This window comes from Haliotis rubra, unplaced genomic scaffold (genome assembly GCF_003918875.1).
Source record: "Haliotis rubra isolate DU_JTF1 unplaced genomic scaffold, ASM391887v1 Scf280, whole genome shotgun sequence".
Taxonomy (NCBI): domain Eukaryota; kingdom Metazoa; phylum Mollusca; class Gastropoda; order Lepetellida; family Haliotidae; genus Haliotis; species Haliotis rubra.
This window is the reverse complement of record NW_025766892.1, coordinates 236,090-244,084: the sequence shown is the minus strand read 5'-3', so window position 1 is coordinate 244,084 and position 7,995 is coordinate 236,090. Positions and strand designations below refer to the sequence as shown.

At 41.3% G+C, this 7,995-nt stretch overlaps 1 long non-coding RNA gene across 1 annotated transcript; it reads left to right on the top strand.

Moving 5' to 3' along the window:
* Positions 1–1,935: 1,935 nt before the first annotated feature.
* Positions 1,936–6,586, top strand: LOC124281232. The gene is made up of 2 exons (XR_006899880.1): positions 1,936–1,997; positions 6,281–6,586. It is a non-coding gene; the product is annotated as an uncharacterized LOC124281232 (long non-coding RNA).
* Positions 6,587–7,995: the final 1,409 nt, after the last annotated feature.

Sequence of the window (7,995 nt, the reverse complement as noted above, 5' to 3'; positions counted from 1 at the left end):
GAGCATGCTTTATGTCATTGTGAGTGAGTGGGTGACTTGAGAGCATGCTTTATGTCATTGTGAGTGAGTGGGTGACTTGAGAGCATGCTTTATGTCATTGTGTGAGTGAGGTGACTTGAGAGCATGCTTTATGTCATTGTGAGTGAGTGGGTGACTTGAGAGCATGCTTTATGTCATGCTTTATGTCATTGTGAGTGAGTGGGTGACTTGAGAGCATGCTTTATGTCATTGTGAGTGGGTGACTTGAGAGCATGCTTTATGTCATTGTGAGTGAGTGGGTGACTTGAGAGCATGCTTTATGTCATTATGAGTGAGAGAGCATGCTTTATGTCATTGTGAGTGAGTGGGTGACTTGAGAGCATGCTTTATGTCATTGTGAGTGAGTGGGTGACTTGAGACTTGAGAACATGCTTTCATTGTGTCATTTGAGAGCATGCTTTATGTCATTGTGAGTGAGTGGGTGACTTGAGAGCATGCTTTATGTCATTGTGAGTGAGTGGGTGACTTGAGAGCATGCTTTATGTCATTGTGAGTGAGTGGAGTGACTTGAGAGCATGCTTTATGTCATTGTGAGTGAGTGACTTGAGAGAATGCTTTATGTCATTGCGAGTGACTTGAGAGAATGCTGTGTCATTATGTATGATGTCATTTTATGTCATTGTGAGTGAGTGGAGTGAGTGACTTGAGAGCATGCTTTATGTCATTGTGAGTGAGTGGTGACTTGAGAGAGGGTATACACCAATATACGATGCTTTATGTCATGATGATGATGATGATGATGATGATGATGATGATGATGATGATGATGATGATGATGATGATGATGATGATGATGGTGTTGGTGTTGGTGATGATGATGATGATGATGATGATGGTGGTGATGATGATGATGATGATGGTGGTGTTGGTGGTGGTGTTGGTGGTGTGTTGGTGATGATGATGATGATGATGATGATGATGATGATGGTGGTGGTGCTGGTGGTCTTGATGATGACGATGATGACGATGATGATGATGTCGGAACTTCGACACATTGCTCTATGTCTGTTTCGGTTATTTTGTAAAACGTTTTTTTACATTCTGTCATTTAAACGTTGTTTGAATAATTCATTCTCACTGTGTAAGGAAAATACCAAGAAAAGCCTCTTACAAATACACTGTCGATTGTAGGAGACAGTCGCCCAGCCAATAACGTTTATAACATGACATGGAATCAGTACTGAGATTCTCCAAATAACATCAATCATGCAATCACAAACGTAACAACGGACACGAGATGACTCTGAGGACACTTATTCCCAGAATCTTTTTTCCAAAAACGTGATTGTAATGAAAATATCATTTTGGTGTCCATTTTATACAATGGCTTAGAGGTTTCCAGTACGACTAGCCACACGGAATGTGACGTGGGTTCTCTCGAGTACCCTTGAAATGCGCCCCGCTGACTCTAGCTGATTATTTGCGGAACAGCTCTATCAGCACACTGGCTTAGCTATATAAAGTGATAATCTTGCAAAGATTACCGAAATGATTAAGTATGGCTGACGATGTCGTTGAATTTGTTTCCCAACACTTCTCCGGTCGACCCTGTGTTGTACAAATCCCCGTGCAAACTGCCTTAAGCCGGGGTTCAGTCAGCACTCGCTCACACAAGGGCCGCCATCGGGGGTGCTGTCAAATTTAGTTTTCATTTTTAAAACTATTCATCTCAAGACAAATAGAAATCATTGTTTCCCAAATAACGAGTTCACATACTGTGTACACAGAACCCCTTTCTAAAGTTAGACCGTTCTAAATAACACACCTCCTTTGATGTGTCCAATGATATAAGCACATAATTCCACAACTCCAATCAAATAATTGCCATGCATGTAATCCATTAAAACATTTTGAGAATGCCCCTACTGTTTTTCATCCCGCAATTACACAGAGGTGATAATCTGCAAGAGGAAGGGGTCGTCCTCAACAATTCTTCATCGCGTCCTCCACGACACCAGGTATTTAAACATACCGAAAGTATTAAACTGTTTGTGCAGTATCTCCTTTTAGTATACCTGGAATCACATTGTAAAATGTAATACCCAAACTAACTCCTTTATTGACAGATCGCCGCTCACACCTGGAATCATACGGAGAATTATTTGTCAGTCTCACAGCATCAGTGCTTTTCCAGAGCTGACGCAACAAACACCGCGGCCTTGCAGATACACCCGTGTTGTATGAGGCAATTTATATGAAGAAAATCGCTTGCAAACACTTATATATTCCGATCTATACCGGATTTGTTTCAAGAGTTCATTAAGACCGAATTCAACTCACTTTAGAACCAATTTAAGTCATCTGTTTTGTTTTACGAAACGATTATATTAAAACAGACGGGGCTGAACAAGAAATGGCCACATTCAAATGGCGAGTGGAAGCGAATAGAACAAAATATGCTGTTGTTATAGATTATTCGAAAGATGATATGCGCGTTTGCATCTTGTTGTCTATTGAACATTACACACGGGAATAACCCTACCTTTTCATTAATAAGAACGTACGAGAACCCGTATTGTAAATATGTTTATGGTTCTTATTCACGAGCCAACGGTTACGATTAAGTTTTGTAACGCATAAATACTTTATCAAATTTGAAGTACACCCCATCTCAGCAGGCGTTGACCAAAATGCACGAGAAATGTGTAGATGATCATTATGCACGTGCTACACGCACGCTCCATTGCAGGTTGATCTTTACAATCCACTGAACAAGGTTGTTCATTTCTCAACAGGATCCCACACGAGTATTGTATAAATCACGTGTAGACACAAGCTTTGCAGGATAATTGGGAGAGTAGAGACAAGAAGCTTATCCATTGTAATACCATTTCACTTCAAGAATTTGACAGAAGTTTCGTGTAGCATAATGTAACACATCATACATATTATTTACTGAGCTTTTAGATATTAAAATATTTTGAAATAGTTACTCAAGAATTATCCAACTCTATCAGAGTAACCTAAGAACCCACTCATTCAGGATAACCCTATAAACTCATTCAGGATAACCCTATAAACCACTCATTCAGGATAACACTATAAACCACTCATTCAGGAAAACTATAACACTCATTCATGATAACCCTATAGCCCACTCACTCATGATAACCCAATAACCCACTCACTCAAGATAACGCTATAAACCACTCATTCAGGATAACGTTATAACCCACTCATTCACGATAGGACCGCCTCCGTGGTGTAGTGGTTAGAGCGTCCGCCCGGAGAGCGGAAGGTCGCGGGTTCGATCCCCGACCGCGTCAAACCAAAATACGTTAAAATATGGTACTTGTTGGTCCCTGCCTGGCGCTCGGCATTCATGGGTACAACAAGGACTGGTCGGCTCGGAGTCAGTATAATGTGTCTGAGTGGGATATTCATGCTTCACTGCGGCATGGTATCTCAATGGGCTAGCACTATAAAACCAGCTTAAGTCTGGGCTAGTACAAGCAGCCGCACATACACATACACACGCATGCACGTCGTCATATGAGCGAAATATCCTCAAGCACGACGTTAAACCCAATTTCACCTCACCTCATTCACGATAACCCCATAGCCCACTCATTTATGACCCTATAGCCCACTCTCTCAATATAACCCAATAACCCACTCACTCAAGATAACCCTATATTCCACTCTTTTATGATAACCATATAGCCCACTCACTCATTATAACCCAATAACCCACTCACTCAAGATAACCCTATAGCCACTCACTCATTATAACCCAATAACCCACTCATTCAGGATAACCCTATAACCCACTCATTCAGGATAACCCCATAACCCACTCATTCAGGATAACCCTAGAACTCACTCATTCAGGATAACCCAATAACAGACTCATTCAAGATAACCCCATAACACACTTACTAATGATTACCCTAGAACCCACTCATTCAGGCTAGCCTCGTGGTTTAACACTCGTCACGCCGAATTCGATATAATATTCCCTCATGGGTACAATGTGTGAAGCCCATTTCCAATAACAGACTCATTCAGGATAACCCTAGAACTCACTCATTCAGGATAACCCCATAACACACTTACTAATGATAACCCTAGAACCCACTCATTCAGGCTAGCCTCGTGGTTTAAGTGTTCGCTCGTCACGCCGAAGACACGGGTTCGATATAATATTCCCACATGGGTACAATGTGTGAAGCCCATTTCTGGTGTCCCCCGCCGCGATATTGCTGGAATATTGCTAAAAGTCACGGGGTAGCTTCTACTTCACAGGCACCCTCAGGGGATTTCATACAAGTTTGACTCACTGTAGAAAAGCAAGCTTGTAAGAAGACACTTCTTGACATTCGTTATCGCCACAATTAGCACCAAGCTGAATATTATGATAACAAATATGTGCATTGTGTACAAGTGTACATTGCTTGCACGAACTGTACGCCGTGTGTGCATTAAATGGGAGGGACGGTATTTACCCACGGGTGCACACGCTATGCATGTACTTGATGAGCGATTCCGTCCTGCCACATCAACTTCCCAGCCCGAGGCTGCTCCCGTCCTGCTCCCGTCTCGACACAGGCGTTGTGGCCTGGGGCACAGGCTTTCACAACATATTGTCGAGCAGATAAATATGCATACACCAACTTTGATAAAAAGTAACCCGTTCCAGTATTCTTTTGAAACGTTACTAAATATAAATGACGGCCCTTCTCTACTACTCAGTATTGACATATTTCCACACACCTTGGTCTCTTGCTGATTGAATAGGCGACGAAGAATGGAAAAATTATAATATATTCAGTACATATATTTCAGAGCCATCGCCCTTCCTTCGTGCGTTAGGGGCGGTGGGGTAGCCTAGTGGTTAAAGCGTTGGCTCACGACGCCAGATCCCGAGTTCGAATCCTCACATGGGTACAATGTGTGAAACCCATTTCTGGTGTCCCCCGCCGTGATGTTGCTGGAATAATGCTAAAAGCAGCGTAAAACAAAACTCAGTCAGTCAGTCAGTCAGTCCTTCGTGCGTTAACGAGCTGCTTGAAGAGTTATAAAACATTTGTTTCCGTTGCAAATTATTGTACGAATGCTTCAGACACTCCAATGCTCAACACCACATTCAGCAATGCTGGGGCGGATAGTTCTAGTTTGGACGCGGGGTCATTTTTACATTGCTTAAAGGTCACATGCAACCAAAAAATCAAACATAATTAAAACACAATTATCACTTATTCATGACATATAATATATATTGCTGGTTATGAAAAAACATATAAACAAAATTATAAGCGTACAATCGCAAATCAAAAGTGCAATATTGTGTACTTGGGTTTACTTCCCAAGAAACGAAGCACCCGGGATACCGAACCCAGTCAGAGCGGGCGGGTGTGCACTCAAGTGTAACGGCTGGTTCATTTGCAGATGCCCTCACGGCTCATTGTGTGTGTATATATAGAGATGTTGGGTTTTGTAAATACATGCTCATTTTTTGTGTATAACATTTTGCAATCGACAGACATCATAACATGTCATGTGTTCAAGTATCACACCTACCTGTCTGTGTAATTACATAATGTGACAGAGACCGAACTCGGGCCATAAATCAATGCGTTTTGTTTATGGTGAATAGCCTGATTGGTGTTAAGTTCAAATTGCATGTGGACAGTGATCGCAGTTGTGTTTTGAATATTGTCATTAGCAGACAGGCAGGCAGACACATAGGTGTCAATAAAACAACACCATTGAGTTTTGTCTGTGACAACGACATATTTATATCACAGTTAGAAATTCTGTCAACGCTAAATGATGACATTGCTTTTAAGTATCGAACTGAGAAAGTGACTCGGTAAGAAGAACGTGTGGTGAAATAGACAAATGAAATTATATAAACAGTTTATTTACTGTCATAACATATAAAAAGCTAGCGCCTGTGAGATATCAACAAAACATGAGGAAAATAGCTCACACCAAAGCCTTCACCGAGTATTCACCAGACAGCCCGCTTCCAAGTTGCGCGAACCTATTTCACTGCGCACGTGCTATGAGCGCAGCACAGCTGTTGAAACCAGTTTTCCCCAGACAAGTCGGGGGAAAATTAGTGAATCGTTTGAACTCCGATTTCGCGCGGTTTTTTTCATCGCGTTATTTTTCAACTTTATAAGTTGAATTTGCATTTTTGATGATTTGTTTCGGTAAGTCCATACCGAAAGGTATCAGAATCTGCAAAGTTGTGTTTTACGTTGCATGTGAAAAAGTCTTCATTATATATTTATAGATGAAATACTACACTTATCCGGAACTATAAAAGTACACAGTCAAACACCGTTGTCTCGAAGCTGAAGGGACCTATGTTTATACTTCGTGTGATCCGAGACTCGATACAACTGCAAAATGGTGACTGAAGAAGGAATATGCGAAACCAAGCTTTCATTTCGTCGCAACCGTAAGCTCGACACATCAGGAACACGTTTGGCCGGAACTACTTTCACTCTGACTGATTGATGCTATAGTATTCTGATGTGTAACATCAGTGAGAAAATGTATGAATAAAAGTCGAATAGTTTTATCATCAATACTATACGAGAATATGTCTTTGTATCTTCTTTTAATCTCTTAGAGTTTTGGGCGAACACTATCTGTGTTATTCATGTCCAAAACACGTTTCGAGTTGTCTTAAAATCTTCTTTTAATAAGTAGTTGAAAATCAAGTAGCCTTCGCGCGAGGAGAAAAGTATCAGTTAAACGAAACGGCAGTAATATCCTCAATGTCGGCTCTGATGTGTCAGTGATATGTGCAAAATGTTTTACATGCTGTACCAAAGAGGCCTGATGGATGTGGAGGAGGAAATGTGTTTAGAGTTATAAGAGTTTGTAAAAAGATCTGGGAAATTAGTATTATATGGCTATGAAGAAAAGACTTTTACTTTCTTTCGGTGACGATTTTATATATTGGACAAATTTTCTTCTGAGAGAAATAGGTGCGAGATCAGTGTGACATTTAACCTGTGTGGTATATGAAAACTTCCGTATTCATTTTTTGCATTTTAGTAGCTCAGCGCGCGTGTGTGTGTGTGTGTGTGTGTGTGTGTGTGTGTTAAAAGTAAAGTAAGTTTAGTGTCAGAAAATACTTACTATACTACAGATAACATGGTTTATTTAGATTCATTCATGCATAAAACATCAGACTTTTCCAAATGTGAACATCCTGTGATCACTTCTTCTCACAAAGTGATTTGCTGTTTCTCTCGGGTTGAGGTTGTCTGTTTGGTCCCTGTGCACATGAAGAACCATCGAGTTGTTCAGACGCCTTTGGGTCATGGTGGATCTCAGATATGTCTTCAACCTCCTAAGGCTACCGAAGGACCTTTCACTCGTTGAGTTTGTTGAGGGCATTACTTGGATGAGCGTTATAACAGTGACAACTCCCGTGAAGAGACTGACACTTGTCTCCTTCACGTGGGCCATCACGCCTGAGACATCCGACTCTTTGCTTTTCGACATATTCGTTGACAGAATAATCCACTGTGTTGCAAAAACGGAACTATCAATATCTGATCCATAGAGTTTGGAAACAAAGTCACATTCGCTTGTGTAGTCTTTTCCTGCAGCATCATTAAGGAGTAGAGTCTCCAGGGTAGAGCTAATATCCAGGTTGACTAAACCTGTCTCTGATGCAGCTGGTGACCAAATGTAGAGCCATGAAATATACTTGTCTGTAATACTCCTCTACTCTCTGAGGTACACGAGGAGGTGCTCCATCATCTATTCTCTTCGGTGGCCTTTTCTCCCTTGGTAGAACTGGCTTAGGCACATCAAGTTGTGTGGCTTTGATTTTCTGGTTTTGCCAGAAGAGAGAGAAGTGTTCATCATTTCTGAGGCTTTCTCAGACAGCTACGGTTGCAGAAGCCATCTTCTGTCCACACGCAGCTGATATGTTTCACTGGAGAGATTTGCTGAGATTGTAACTGATTGTGAAGTTAAATGTTCCCA